Source organism: Vipera berus (assembly GCF_964194415.1).
Source record: "Vipera berus genome assembly, chromosome: 3".
In the NCBI taxonomy this organism is placed as follows: Eukaryota; Metazoa; Chordata; class Lepidosauria; order Squamata; family Viperidae; genus Vipera; species Vipera berus.
In genome coordinates this window covers 155,766,289-155,782,147 of record NC_138204.1, presented here as the reverse complement: position 1 = coordinate 155,782,147, position 15,859 = coordinate 155,766,289, and the positions used below count along the sequence as shown (strand labels likewise).

General features: G+C 36.2%; 1 protein-coding gene across 2 annotated transcripts in view; it reads right to left on the bottom strand.

Moving 5' to 3' along the window:
• The window catches only part of MBP (myelin basic protein), a 139,550-nt gene that overhangs the window by 105,383 nt on the left and 18,308 nt on the right, over positions 1 to 15,859 (bottom strand). The gene's annotated exons all lie outside the window — the stretch shown is intronic.

Genomic DNA, 15,859 nt, shown 5'->3' with positions numbered 1-15,859 from the left:
GTATATGCCTGCTTATTAGGGCTTTCACACACACCCCAAGCGGCATTATTACAAAGTCAGCTTAATTGCCCCCAACAATCTGGGTCCTCATTTTACCTACCTCGGAAGGATGGAAGGCTGAGTCAACCTTGAGCCTGGTGGGATGCGAACCTGCACTAATTGCAGGCAGCTGGTGTTACTTAAGGAGGCATTAGCCCACTGCTCCACCAAGGCTCTTAAAACATATTAAAAACATATTGAAGTTGAATCAAAACCTGTACCAAACCTTTCCTTTTTTTCTGTTTTATTTTCAGAGTGTTTTTAAACTTTTAATTTAGATTGTGATAAAAGGTGTCAAGAAATCCTGTTTTTCCCCCACACAGGAACTATGGTAAATATAAGTACCTCATAATCTACCCATGAGAATTTCATCTGACATTTATTTTCTTCAAAAAAAGAAAAAGAAAAAAAATGTTTTTCATAAAATTGAATGAGGCTGGAAAAAATCATACAGGTGAACTTTCTGGTCCAATGCATGTTTGTGCATACACACACACACACACACACACACACACACAACACACACACATACACAAAAAGAATATTGTTTCATGTAAGGGCAGTTGTGCCAGATCAGGGGTGTCAAACTCAATTTCATGGAGGGCTGCATCAGCATTGCGGTTGCCCTCAGGGGGCTGCGTGGGTGTGGCCAGGGTGGGCATGGCCTACTGGGTGGGCGTGGCTAGAGTGCATATGACCTACTGGGTGGGCGTGGCCAGCTCTACATCGTTGGCATCAAGGGTGCCTATGGGGGCCTGGGCAGGAGTGGGACAGATCTGAGGGTCTCTGGCAGAAGGAGGGTCTCTGGGCCAGGGCCAAGGCAGTGGGGGCTGTTCCCTCACTCTTTCCAGGATGGCTTCGCGGGCCGCATGAAACCACTTCGCGGGCCGGATCCGGCCCCCGGGCCTTGTGTTTGACATGTCTGTGCCAGATGGTTTTCCCTATTTACAGGTAGTCCTTGACTTACAACAATTTGTTTAGTGACTGTTCAAAGTTACAATGACACTGTAAAAGTGACTTATGACCATTTTTCACACTTATGATTATTCCAGCATTCCTGTGGTCATATGATCATCTTTTGCTACATTCAGATAAACAAAGTCAATGGGGAAGTCAGATTCACTTAACAATCATGCTACTAACTTAACAACTGCAATTATTCACTTAACAACTGAGGCAAGAAAGTTTGTAAAATGGGGCAAAACTCACTTAACAAACGTTTCACTTAGCAATAGAAATTTTGGGCTCAGTTATAATCATAAGTCTTTCTGTAGATAGTTCATAGGATATTTCTGAAGGTTCTCGCTATTTTTTCATCAACTTGCTCAATGATCCTGAAGTTTGATAAAATGCATTTAATGAATTTAAAACTACCGTTGAGAGTGGTTTTAAATTCATTAATAACTATGCATTTCATCAAGCTTCAAATGATCAGGAAGCGTTACCTTTCATTTTCAAAATCTGGCATATGAATGCTAGCAGTGCTGACTGATCCAATTGACCAAATAATAAATAGTAAGCCAAGTCTGGCAGTTGGCAGACAAGAAAACGTTAAGCAGTTAATTTTCTGTCTTTGTAGTACAGTATTCAAGAGAGCTATTAAAATATCAATGAGAGCAGTTGGCAATACATGAAGAATGAGGGCCAACTTTGCTCCTATTTAATTATTGCCAGTAAACTTTTAAAAGGTTGTGTTTTCCCCAGTGAATTCCAAAAAGTATATTTGATTTTTTCAAGGGATTCATATTTTTACCGAGAGTATCTAGAATATTTTTGATAGTAGGACTGAGGAAGGGGAAAGAGAAAAGTAGATGGTGCTCAAAAGACTGGACACAGCAGAAAAGAGCAAAAACAAATAAGAGTTGAGCCCAACAATTTATTTAATCATTGGATTACAAGGTTGCCTGACTCCAAAAAGACTCTGGGTGGCTTACAGATTTTGTGTCTCTGTGTGTTTGTGTGTGTGTGTGTGTTTAAATGAATTCTAAGCACTGTTTCCAAAGACTCAATGAAAAAAATTGCCATTCTGAAAAGGGAAAACTGGGAAGGCATGCTATGAAATAGGCTTAAAGTAATCATAAAAACAAATACCATTCTCACAGCCTGAACAAAGTGATAAAGAAAAACTACCATCCCAGATGTTATACATTAGTCCTCACTTAACAACCAAACATTCAACAATCATTTGAAGTTACGGCGGTGCTGAAAATATGAAGCTTATATTTATGGTGGTCACATGACCATTGGAGTCTTTGGTGACTGGATCACAATTACAAGACCTCAATATCCCTTGGTCACATGATCATCATTTGCGATGATGATCACTGCAGGTTTCCCACAAGCAAAGTCAATGGGGAAGCCAACCGGAGATCACAAATGGCGACTACCTGATATCACACTGCCCATTTCTACTCTGTAATAATGTGCTTAGCATGAGGGCAATAGAAGCAAATTGCATTTTATTTTGGTCCTGGCAGTACTGTGACTGAAAGATATTTGAAATCTGACATGATTTTTTTTAAAAAAACAAAACCTTATTTTTGGACATTTGGACATTTTCCTAATACATAAGGAAGTAATTGTAAAGTATGAGATAGTACAGAGAGAACAGAGAAATATCAGTAGTGAGTTTCATAACCAAAGTATTTGCTAAACAATGTCTAAAGCATAAATTTGCATTGTGTGCTCATTAAAATCTCAATCTAAAGCTTCCTACCCTGAAGTAGAAACACTTTATATAAAATCATATATATATATATATACATATATAAATATATATATATATATATAATATATATATATATATATATATATATATATATATATATATATATATATATATATATATATATATATATACACACACACACACACACATATTCTATACACACATATACACACAACATACACTGATTAAAAATAATCTTCCACACAGCTAATGAGCAGGAATGTTTTTTTGTTTGTTTTTTTTAAAAAAGACAATATGGATCACGGTATTAAGATCTTCATCCAAGAAACCCCAGCTATTTATCAAATGAATTCAAAACACAGAATTCTGCACTGATGCCAACAACATTGCAAGCTGCTCCATTGTTAACAAGAAAACCAAAGATTAATAAAGGAATACTTAGAGTAAGGATTCTAACAGTCAAACACATTACTTTTAAATGTTCTTTTATTCAAATGAAGCATTTAATTGTGCCATAAACAATAGCCTGTCTAAAACCACAGAAAGAATTTTAATTTTTAATGAGGATTTATTAATAACAAATTCCATTATTTTATTTTTGGTGGAAAAACTGTTTTCACATTAATTCTGACCATACGCCAGTGAGTTAAAAACAGATGAATTGTTCTGCAGTGGAAAAAGCAACCAACCAATTTAAAGATTCAGACAAATTATTTGACCTGTTCAAGGTCTAATACAGAGGTCTCCAACCTTTTGGGCACCAGGGATTGGTTTCGTGGAGAGAGGTTTTCCCACGGACTGGAGGGGGCGTGGTTTTTTGTGCTGCCTGCATCCCACAGATAAGGCTTTGCTTGTTTGAGCAGATCGGTTTCTGGCATGCCATGGCCTGGTACTGGTCCACGGACCAGGGGGTGTGGACCTCTGGTCTAACACATCCCTGTTCTCATTCCCTTCCTAGGTTTTCTCTTTACTCAAAGATGGATCCATTAGCACAGAGGTAAGTTAATTTCAACCCCTCTTCTATGCCCTCTCCAAGAGTTCCCTAAAAAAATCCTGCTAGTCAGTCTGGTGACATGAGCATGAAAACTGAAAATCAGCTCCATTCCATCACACACAGACAAAAAAATAGCTTAAAGATAAAATTTTACTTGAGTCAACTTTGTTAACTGATGATTTCATGGACATGTCCACATTGTTTCCTTGTCAGCACCATAGAAGTGTTTGGGGGTTTTTTGTTACCTTCCTCCACATTGGTTTAAACTTGCCAGGCTAGTCTACAGAATTCAGGTTTCTTGAGATTTTCCCATCCAAGTACTAACATGGTCTAAGCTTGCTTACATTTTTTGAAATCACCCAAAATCAACTAGAGATTGCTTTCTGCTGTGGCCACAACCATGAAAAAAATAATCCAAATGAAATCACACCTCAACCAAAAACCCCTCCATGACTATAATTTTCTAAGATCCTTGGACTTCAAAGCCATTAAAGTTCTTGACCATTAAAAATATTTCAGTCTTTCCTCATACATTTCCTTTCCTGCAAATGTGGATTAAAGGTGGTGTTCAATGGTTCCAATTATTGATTGGACAAACATTTTCATTTCAAACACTAACTATAATTTATTAGGATGTTTGAAAATGACATAATGTACTTAGTTTGCATCCAGTGTAATGTTAGCTAGGGCTGGAGTCCAAATTTAACATTGTCTAATTTATAATAGCTTTATGAATTTATATTAATGAGCCACAACAAAAGCAAGATCGAATTTGCTTCCAAACACATACTAAGCATAAGGAGTTATAGAAAAAGAGTTAATAAAGCTGAACCATGTTTTAGAATTATGTCCAAGCTAAGATTTGGGAAGCTTTCCATAGTTATATCAAATAAATTCAATTTTCTCACTACTCAGTGAGCCTATGAAAGGTAATCACTTGAATCAACAATATTATTTTCCTGGAACTAGGAGAAAGGGTGACATTTTACCTTTTTTTTAAAAAAAAAACAAGTAATAATAGTACAATGCTAACCGTTTTTCATTTCTACTCTGTTGTTAAAATAGCTCCAGTTAGATACCATGTTTGTACTATTAGCAATTGCACTGAGAGAATAGGACCACCCATGCCATTATATTCCTGTGAACCTATCTTTAGCCTTGCGTTCTTCATGCACTGGGAGACAGATGTGTTCAGAGATGCTTGCTCCATATTTCCATGCTCCTGCAACAATGCAGATGTGCCTCCTGACATGCAAATAAGGGGGGAGGGGGGAAACAAGTCAGTTCAAGAAAGATAATAGTACCACCTATGCAGGACCAACATGCAAAGAACAGCCCCTATGCAATTAATGCAGATATTTGTTACTGGAACTCATTAGGTATAACCCTGGCAGAATCTTAACCGGCAGGATTGAAGGTTTGGGTTTTTTTCATAGTAAAGGCAGCAGTTTCAATCATCATTTAATAAAACAAAGTTGCTTGTCTCCAAACTCATAGACTCATTGTACATCCCCTATTAACACATAAGAAGAATGAAATTCTTGTAATGTATTTGGATAATGTGACTCATTTGCCCTTCTGCACATGTACTCCACCCCCCCCTGTAATTACAGAGGGGGAATGTTGGTTGCTACAATCAGTCACATATGGGAGAGATAAGAAAAAATATTTTTATAACAGGATTGCCACCTGGTCTGTTTGAAACCAGTTTAACCGCCCTGTTCACTTCCTTCATCTGTTCTTGTCACTGAACCACAATACTGCACAGTTACCGCATTTTGCAGTTATTTCCACAATCATGCAAATCAGCAGAGGCCAAAACACATTTTGGGTAAGCTGGCATGAAATGATAGTAGTCTGAAATACCATCATTTTCCCCAAATGAATTTAATTTAATCTGTTGTCAAGACTAATTGTGTTTTGCAGCAAAACAAAACAAGGGTACATTTGAAGGACAATTCTCAGCACACTACAGGATTATTTTTACCACTATCTAAACAATTTCACTGTATTTCCTGACTGGCAAATGAAACGACTCACTCATTTTTGAGATGGCAAGTTTATCTATTCATAAAAAAATGACTCAGTATGTTTTTCTGTGGCATGAGATTTTAGAGATATTTTGCAATGTTAGAAAATCATTAACTACTCTTTCCCCCAAGGTAGATTTAGAAGTCTGTTTGACATATCTGACGTATATGGAAGTTTTCCCTTTTTTCTTTTTCTTTTGGTTGTTTTTGTAGCTTTTACTTTATGTATTTGTTTCCTTATTTCTATTTTGTCATTTAAATCTCTACCTGTAAAACATGTTAAAATACATATTTAAATAAGATAGAAATATAACAACAAAAATAACAACAATGCATGTGAACCAGTTGCAAATTGCTAAATATAATTCTATCACTTAAGTTTTCACAAATGCAGTCATCTGTGTTCCAGCAATATTTGAAGACCACAAAATGCAGACCCCTGTCTTAAAGTTTGGAACTATACAGTATATAAAGCCATACTTTTGTTATAATAAGTCCATCTTGGCTTTCACTGTATGAACCATCACATCATTTCTTAGTCATTTATTTCTATATAAATTAGCAGATGATTGAAATGGTTTTAATGGCACTGGCATCAAGTATATTTCATTTGTTGCATGCATGCTGCATTTTTAAAGTTGACTTTTACAAAATATCAGACTCAAACTAACCACACGAGTTCCTGTTTGCTGTCTTGGTTGAGAACATTTAATTGCTTGTTTTCTATGCAAAGGCACACCTCCTGGCTGCACTTCCCTTTTCTCAGTGTGATTCAGACATACCTTATTCCAAAGGCACATGGTTACAAGATTCTGAAGCTTTTCAACTATATTTTTATTTTGTTTAGCCTATTAAAAAGGCTGAAGAAGATAAACAGTGAAGTAACCAATATAGATCACTGAACTGAAAGCATTGCTTCTTCTGTTTCTCAAAATAAAGCCTTCTGCAACTTAATTCTCTCCTGACCATCATCATCATGGGGGACATTTTGGGAATTCATCTTCCAGAATTTTCTACGCCATTTGGATAAAGACTGATGAGTTCTGGGAAATGGGGGCACCGGGTTGGGAAGTTCTAATAGAAAACCTGCTAACATCCATTAATTTGGCTTAACCTTTAAAAAGACAACTGAAATAAATCAGCCATGCATTAGTATGGTTAAAACAACTTAAGAGAGAGAAGGAATATTTCAGTAGAAAATGATTGATGGGGTTTGGGGCACATTTATACAAGGTCAGATGCAGCCTCTAAAATATTCTGTGTCCATTATTATTAGTATGAACCCATAATTTAAACCAAGAAAAACAACTCTGTACTAAACATTAAGAAAGAACTTTCTTAAGAAGCTATTAGAGTGTTTTTAATAACATTTGGACAGTGAAAAAGACTGCCTGTGAATGATAAGTACTTTGTTGCAACAAATATTGACTATATATCCATCTAATATGCTCTAGTTGTGTTCTATTCTATAAGGGACTGGAATAAATAAACCCTTTTAAATATCCCTGATACACAGTATACTTACTGTTCAGTAACTGTGGCAATTTATATGATGTGGTCTAACTGGCACATATATGGTAGATAAATACTTCATGGCATAATGGACATAGATGAGGGCAGCTTCTTAAGAAGATTTTGACACTTTCAGTTAATGATGAGACTTAAAATCTGTCTCCTCTCTGTCAAGGGAGACAATCCGTTTGCATACCAAAAAGCTGTTGCACCTGCAACCAGAATTTTTAAGAGCAGGCATTGTACCATGCCGTATAGACTGTCTTTCCCAAGAACATTTTCAAAGTATTGCTATTCTGATTATTATTTTCAAAGCTTTTTCCACAGAATAGCCTCCACCCTGAAACACGAGGGGCTCACCCTCTTTACTCAGGCATTTGGGAAAGATGGGAGGTGAGCCCAGTATGTATACATATATAATTGAGAGAGTATTGTTATGGCATTGATGATGTGTTAGAGTTCCAAACATTTGTTATGATGACGATGATGATTGTTATCTGCCCATAGTTGTTTCATATAATGTAGGTGGCCATATAAATGTTTCAAATCAATAAATAAATTGCTAGATGATAATGCTACTATCCAAGCTTCCGTATTATAAGGTTTATTTATTCACAACTTGGTAATAAATTACAGAGTTGTTCTTTTACACAACCTGTTTCCTAGAGGAAGATACAGTAGATTTCACAGATACAGCTCAGTTAGATAAGAATCTTTTACTGCTGACAAGAATGAAACCATATGAAACAGTTCCCTGCCTGCATGTAAGGGTATAAATATTTTTTACACCCATGGTGGCTTAAGTCTACAGTTCTTCTTTATATTCTGCTCTCCCCATGAATTCATGCACAATTTGTGCAGATCTTGGAGATCTTGAAGTTGAATTTTATTGAGAAGGTAACAGAATTGCCCAATGTGGTCTGAAAACCACTGGCTCTTTCGTTAATTCTCAAGACAAACAAACAAAAACATTGTTTATAACACACCGACACCCTGGTATACTCCAACTTCAATCAAAAATAAGTAAAAAGAAATAACTGTTAAAATAATCCAAAAGCAATGAAATCAATATTCATTATATATATAAAATGGCACACAACATTAAACAGGATATCCTGCCATCTAATGCTGCTGATCACATTTCAATAATAAAAATTAACTTTAATACTCTCCATTTCAAGAAATGTTCACAAGGGCTTCCATCAATCAATCTGCTTTATTAAATAAGCTTTCACATCTTTATTACATGCATCTTAACAACTAATTCCTACAACTGTCAAAATACTAGTAAAACTGTATTACTATGATACTCCTCATCTTTCCTATTATCTTTCCTTATCTTCTTAAGACTATAACTTGCTGCTTGTAAATCTTACAATTTATATTGTGGTTTGTTTGTGTTTTTCCTTTTTCCCTCCTAGTATGATTTATGTTGTTTGCTTAGCTAGTACTCTATGACTATCACTTATAATTTATGATGAAGTGTTGTATTTCACGATTTATGATGAATGTATTTTCATGCTGTATATGATCATGATTACCACTATTACTTGTATGTACACTGAGAGCTTATGCACCGGAAACAAATTCCTTGTGTGTCCAATCACACTTGGTCAATAAAGATTTCTATTCTATCTAAACATGCAAGGAGCCAGATCAAGAAAGAAGAGAATTCCATAACTGGGGACTTTAGTCCTAATATGCACAGAAAGGGAATAGAGAAATCTGTGAAAAGAGAACTGAAAAAAAATATATATATATAGTCTTGCTAATTGCATTTATCAATCAGATCAGACCAAGATGGTTGCTTGGATAGACAAAGGAAATGAATAACTGCATTAAACACTAGTATCAATAACTTAAATTGATCAATGCAAAACCATGCAATGGGAATAAAATCAGCAAAATGAAGGCGGTCCTGAACAATGTGTACTGCAAAGCAATTATATAACATTCAATTCAGGAAATTTGGAGTTGGACCAAAGGCAGGATGGCATTTTGCTTTCTATCAGTATTGCAATGGCTAATTGTTCAGTGGTTTAATGGATTTGGGTCAATATACATTTGTATGAATAAATCTGACACAGAAATGGGTAATTGCCTTTTCTGCAGTAGAATGCAACTATTTAATAAAAATGTTCTGTATGCAGTAAACCCTTGATTTACTAAAGAGATAGAAAAGATGCATTAAAGCAGAATGTACATTAAATTTGAATTTACATGCATATTCTATACAGGTCACAAAAGAGAATGGGATTTTTACACATACTTTTTCTACATATTTTATGTATGTCATGTATATATAAAAGGGATTTTACACAAATCTATTTTACTTATGCATAAATGACAACTAGGATTTTATATGTGTACATTTAGATTTGAGAAGGTCCATCCAAGATCTATTTAACCAAGCACTTACTAAACAGTTCCTTTATGGAGATGGGAGAGAAATCACCAATAATTTGTCTCTATCAGTATTAAATATCTATTTATTTATATGCTGCCCATCTCACCCAGATATTTTTAATATATTGGCTGAGATCCTAGTACCTGTGACTGGTACTAGAAAATTATTATGTTTTGTTTGACACTGTTACAAGTTGATATCTGTTACTTTTATTTTTTACAGATGCTGTTTTAGATATGCATAAAGAATTGGTTATGAGTCTTAGGGTTTTCTTTAAATTACATCAACGCACAATTTAAAAAAGCAACTTGTGGTAAAGGCTGGTGCCTGAGAAATATTTTGATTCAAATCTTTTCTTTTACTATTTTGTGATTTTTCCCCCCTTTCTATATTGTATTTAGTTCATAATTAAAAAAAGAATGAGGAAAGAAAAAAGAGATTTTTACTCAAATCCAAAAACAGTCCTATTCACTTGGTTTTGATTTTGAAATAATTGAAACTTCACATATTTCACAGATTACAATGCCAGAGTATCTGGTTGAGTCCGATTAAGTTTTAACAGAATTAATTCTCTCTCTCTCTCTCTCTCTCTCTCTCTCTCTCTCTCTCTCTCTCTCTCTGTGTGTGTGTGTGTGTGTGTGTGTGTGTGTGAAGCCTAACAAAATTCAGAGAAATAAATGCAGGCATCTGGATGACAACATACTTTTCTTTTATGGAAATGAAACATAATCAAAATCCACAGGTGCAAAGTAAGTTTCAAGCAAGGCAAGCATTTAGATTCAGGGTCTGCAACCTTGACAACTTTAAGATTTGTGGACTTCAGTTCCTTCTGGGAGCTGAAGTCCACATGTCTTAAAGTTGTCAAGTTTGCAGACCCCTGCTTTAGAATTTTAGGAAGCTAAGAGGACTAAAAATGTTGCTCATTGGTATTCAGTAGTAATTTATATAAAATTAAGAAACATTCCAACTGTACATTTTGTCTGGATGTCTATCAAAGGTCAGAGGAACAATCTTTTTGCTTTTGAGTTGAGAAAAGATTCTTCAATTTGCTTAATTGATAGTAAAGTGAAAAAAGGTTAATTTATTACCGGGAGCTAGAAATTGAATGAGAATTGTAGCGTGAAGGGAAACTCTCCGATTTAGCTGAGCCAGGATATGAGCAATTATGACGTTGGCAAAATAATCAGGAGTGGTTTTGGTTGGCAATAAAGCCAAGGGAGGAATTCCAAATATGGTGAGATTAAAAAATAATCAGGTTCAGATTTAAGAATACAACCAACATTTTGAGTGAGCAATGAATGTGAGAGACAAGATAAGAAATAAGCCTGGGCACACAGAGAGACAATTCCAGGCTGTGAAGACAATTTAATTGTAATGAGCCTTGAGCAATAGCTCAAGATCAATAGCCCAAATCAGCCTCCTGCAATCTAGATATCTTCCAGATTTATGGACTTCAATTCTCACTCTCAGCAAGAGTCATGACTGTGGGAGAAGGAATCCATAGGTTTTTATTCCACTCATCTGCACATAAATCCATACATTTGGACGCAGGAACTGCAAATTGTTTGTGAAGAGATAAATAATACCAGAGAAGACTCCCAAAACTAGTTGACCCTACCCAAGAAAGCTATAATGGCTACTCTATAAAACAGACTTTCCTTTGCTTCCTTATTGCCCTTACTGTCTAAGATGAAATTCAATGTAGAGAAGAGTAAGGTTTTACATTTAGGCAAGAAAAACAAAATACACAAGTATAGGATAGATGTCACCTGGCTCAACAAGAGGGATCTTGTGAGAGGGATCTTGGAGTCCTAGTGGACAATCACTTAAATATGAGCCAGCAGTGTGCTGCAGCTGACAAAAAAGCTAACACGGTGCTAGGCTGCATTAACAGAGGGATAGCCTCAAGATCAGGTGAAGTGTTAATACCACTTTACAATGTCTTGGTAAGGCCACACTTGGAATATTGCATCCATTTTTTGTCACCACGATATAAAAAAGATGTTGAGACTCTGGACAGAGTGAGGAGAAGAGCAACAAAGATGATTAAGGGGATGGAGGCTACAACATGAAGAATAATTGCAGCAATTACATGTCTAAGCTAGTGAAAAGAATGAGTAGGGCTGACATGATAGCAATGTTCCAATATCTAAGGGGCTGCCCCAAAGAAGACAGGGGTCAATCTATTATCCAAAGGTACCTGAACATAGGATGAGAAGCAATGGATGGAAACTAATGAAAGAGAGAAGCAACCTAGAATTAAGGAGAAATTTCTTTATAGTGAGAACAATTAACCCCTAGAATGGTTTGCCTTCAGAAATTGTGGGTGCCCCAATACTGGATGTTTTCAAGAAGAGATTGGGCACTCAATTGTCCAGAATGATATAGGGTCTCCTGCTTGAGCAGAGGGTTGGACTAGAAGACCTCCAGGGTCCCTTCCAACCCTGTTATTCTGTAATTGGCTGGACAATCCATGAAATATAATCTATATATGAATTGTGAAGTTCAAATAAAAGCCACATACTCAGTGTCAAGAAACGGCAATATTTCCTATACAGTAATGGGGACCTATATAGTTTGAAAGCTAACAGCAGTGGCTTCTTAGAATAATTGCAGTTATCCTAGAAAATGTAATTTAATTTAAGTTTTTCTTGACAAACTTCAATAGTGTTAGGTCAACCCACAAATGCCTAGGATTTGGAAATACTGCGACATGTCACAGCAATTCCGGAAGACTATAGACAAATAATGCAGACAGATGTAGCAATACAGAAAGGCCTATTGGGATGAATTATCAGAAGTCAAAAAACAGCGTAAAAATAACATTTAAAAGATATTAAAACATATGTAATATGTATTTTCTCAAATTTTTTGACATCACCTTATGAATGTTTAATTTCAAACGGCAGTCAGTCAGTGAGTAAAATAAATGATATAGTAATCAAGCTGGGAGAATGTTATTATTATCATCATTAATAAGGACATTATGCATAATATGTCCAGTGCTGTTATACTGTAGGACACGAGTCAAACTGATTTGCATCTGTGCACATACTAAGCACAATACATGATTCTCTGCAGTCTCCAGCTAGAATTTAGCAGCTATCTACAGACTATATGTTCTGTTTTTTAAGTACCCCATGTAGAGACTGACATTTGGACAAAGCTCTTGAGGATCATGCTGTATATGCCAGCTGGCACATCTCATCCACATTGTTTTCCATCTGGATTCAGTAATTTCCTGCCTCATCTTCTCCTGCTGACCATGTTCTACATTCTGCAGTTTACATTAGCTGGTTCAATAGTCAGCAGAAACACTACCCACTTGCCAAATCTGGTGAGTACAATTTGCTGCTGTCTGCTCACAAAGTCATGTATTACTTATGCAAGAGAGAAACTGGATTAGATTCTGTAAATGAAATTCAGCAGTGAAAAAAGTAAGGCTCTACATTTAGGCAAGAAAAGCCAAATGCACAGGTATAGTATAGGAGGTACCTTGCTCAATAGTAGTAACTGCGAGAGGGATCTCGGAGTCCTATCAGAGGTCTGAGAATGGAGGACATACATTTTTTAAAAAATGTAGGTCTTCAACTGAACTGTAATAACATCCATATCAATGATTGATCAAGCAGGGGGTTGGACTAGATGACCTCCAAGGTCCCTTCCAACTTCATCATCATCATCATGCTAAGTAGAACTAGTCTAAATACCACTACCATGGTTGTATACTCTGTGCTTGAGTTCTCTTCTCATGAGCTACATCATAGATGTTTTATGTGGGGTTTTCATGGTAGGTTGGATTGTGTAAAATATTCATGATTTTACACAATCCAACTTACCATGTAAACCCCACATAAAGCATATATGATGTAGCTCATGAGAACTCAAGCACAGAGTAGACAGCCTAAAATGATGTAGTTGTGATGCCATGGTAGTGATATTTAGACCAGTTCTACTTAGCATCAAACCATGCTCTAGACCAGGGGTCAGCAACCTGAAAGAGTGAAAGAGCCACTCGGAACTGGTTCCCTCACAAAAGGAAAAACTGGGAGCCGCAAAAAATATGTGCGCATGCACGTACATGCGCACATGCGCAGAACAGGGTTTGACTGAAGAGTGGAGCCAAGGCGAGATATGCACCTACCCTGAATATTTGAATTGATTGGTTGAACTTTTTTAGTCCCACTTTTTTTTTTGGGACTGCACATGGCAGAGGACCGGGAGTCGCAGGAGACGGCTGAAAGAGCCGCATGCGGCTCCGGAGCCGCGGGTTGCAGACCTGTGCTCTAGACTGAACTAAAATTATGAAATCTACTCTGAGGAAATGAGGGCTGATGTATAAAGAATTCATACATTTTTTAAAAAAATAATAATTGTAGGTCTTGAACTGAACTGTAATAACATCCATATCAATGATTGATCAAGCAGGAGTTTATGCCTAAAAGGTTGGTGCATAGTTAACTAAGGTGCCATTAAAATTTCTATAAATAAAAATACCTTAAACTTAGTCATTGCAATTCATATCCATCCCTTTCAATAAGGTGAGCAACTTTTCTTGTTCTATGGGCTGCATTCCATTATGGCTGATCTAGTGAAGTTTCCATGGAATTGATGGGAGGAAATAAAGCAAGCTATTTGAGCAGAGGCAAGAACCAGAGGTAGGATGAGTTACATTATTTTATTTTATTTATTTTAATTCCATTTATATCCCGCCCTTCTCCGAAGACTCAGGGCGGCTTACAAGCTTAGCAGTAGCCTTCATTCTATGTATATGCCTGCTTATTAGGGCTTTCACACACACCCCAAGCGGCCATATTACAAAGTCAGCTTAATTGCCCCCAACAATCTGGGTCCTCATTTTACCTACCTCGGAAGGATGGAAGGCTGAGTCAACCTTAAGCCTGGTGGGATTCAAACCTGCACTAATTGCAGGCAGCTGGTGTTACTTAAGGAGGCATTATAATTTCCATTCTACTGATATTCTTCCCATAATTCCATTCTACTGATATTCTTCCCAATTGCAGGCACCTGGTGTTACTTAAGGAGGCATTATAATTTCATTCTACTGATATCCCATCCTCACAACCATGTTCTCTTTATGACACCCACTTGCCTAGAAATGGACAGTTCAACATCTGGACCATTTGCGTGTGGACTACGTCTCCAGTCAGCTCCACATGAAATTAAGTCCAGGGCTACAAATTGCCCATTCATGATTTATGATATGGACAAAATTCTTTTGAATTGTTTAGTAATTTTGGAAAATTAGTTTTCCATTGCATAGTGTATGGACTGTGTGGCAATGCAACCTCTCATTCAATACCTCTCATACACAAAACGCATGCCTTTCTATTATAAAAAGTTGTTTATCTTTTGTTTATTTTTGCTACTGTCAACAAATTTAAAGAGCAGTTTTGTCTTCTCTCATAATTCAACAAATACCTTTGAGAGTCCATTGATCATAAGTGTACTCAATGTTTTTTTAAAAAAAGGCCAAAAATACTATGAATTTTAATAAAGGAAGACTATGTGCAGTGTCCTCTACCATTTTGGAAAAAGCTTTTCAATGTAACTGAAACTTCAAGTTATTTATTTATAACTCCTTTCCCTCACTGAGGTCAAGTCAATTTACCTGGATGAAGAGGATTCCTTAGTATAATCCCTATAAGAATCCTAAGTAATAGATTGGATTGAGAGAGGAGGACTTAAGGATCCATGCATTCAGGTTAAGCATGGGATACAACAAGATCATTTCCCCCTTCCTTCTCATGGAAATCTAGTTTTGGAGAGATAATAATAATAATAATAATAATAATAATAATAATAATAATAATAATAATAATAATAATAATAATAATAATAATAATAGTTGGAAGGGACCTTGGAGGTCATCTAGTCCAACCCCCTGCTCAGGCAGGAAACCCTATACCATTTGGGACAAATGGCTGTCCAGTCTCTTCTTAACATCCAGTTGATTTTAACAGGTTTTGCAAACCACCAAGATTGTAAACAACAATAAAAAATTGAATTGTTAGACTCACAAGCATTAATTTGAGCAAAAGACAGAGCTGATCATAATGTTTAAATCCTTTATAAACTCCAGCCATTTAGTTTATATATTTTTAGTTGGCTAAGACAGACTTTCCCAAACTGGTACCAAGCTTCCAGCTTTAATGAACTACAAATTA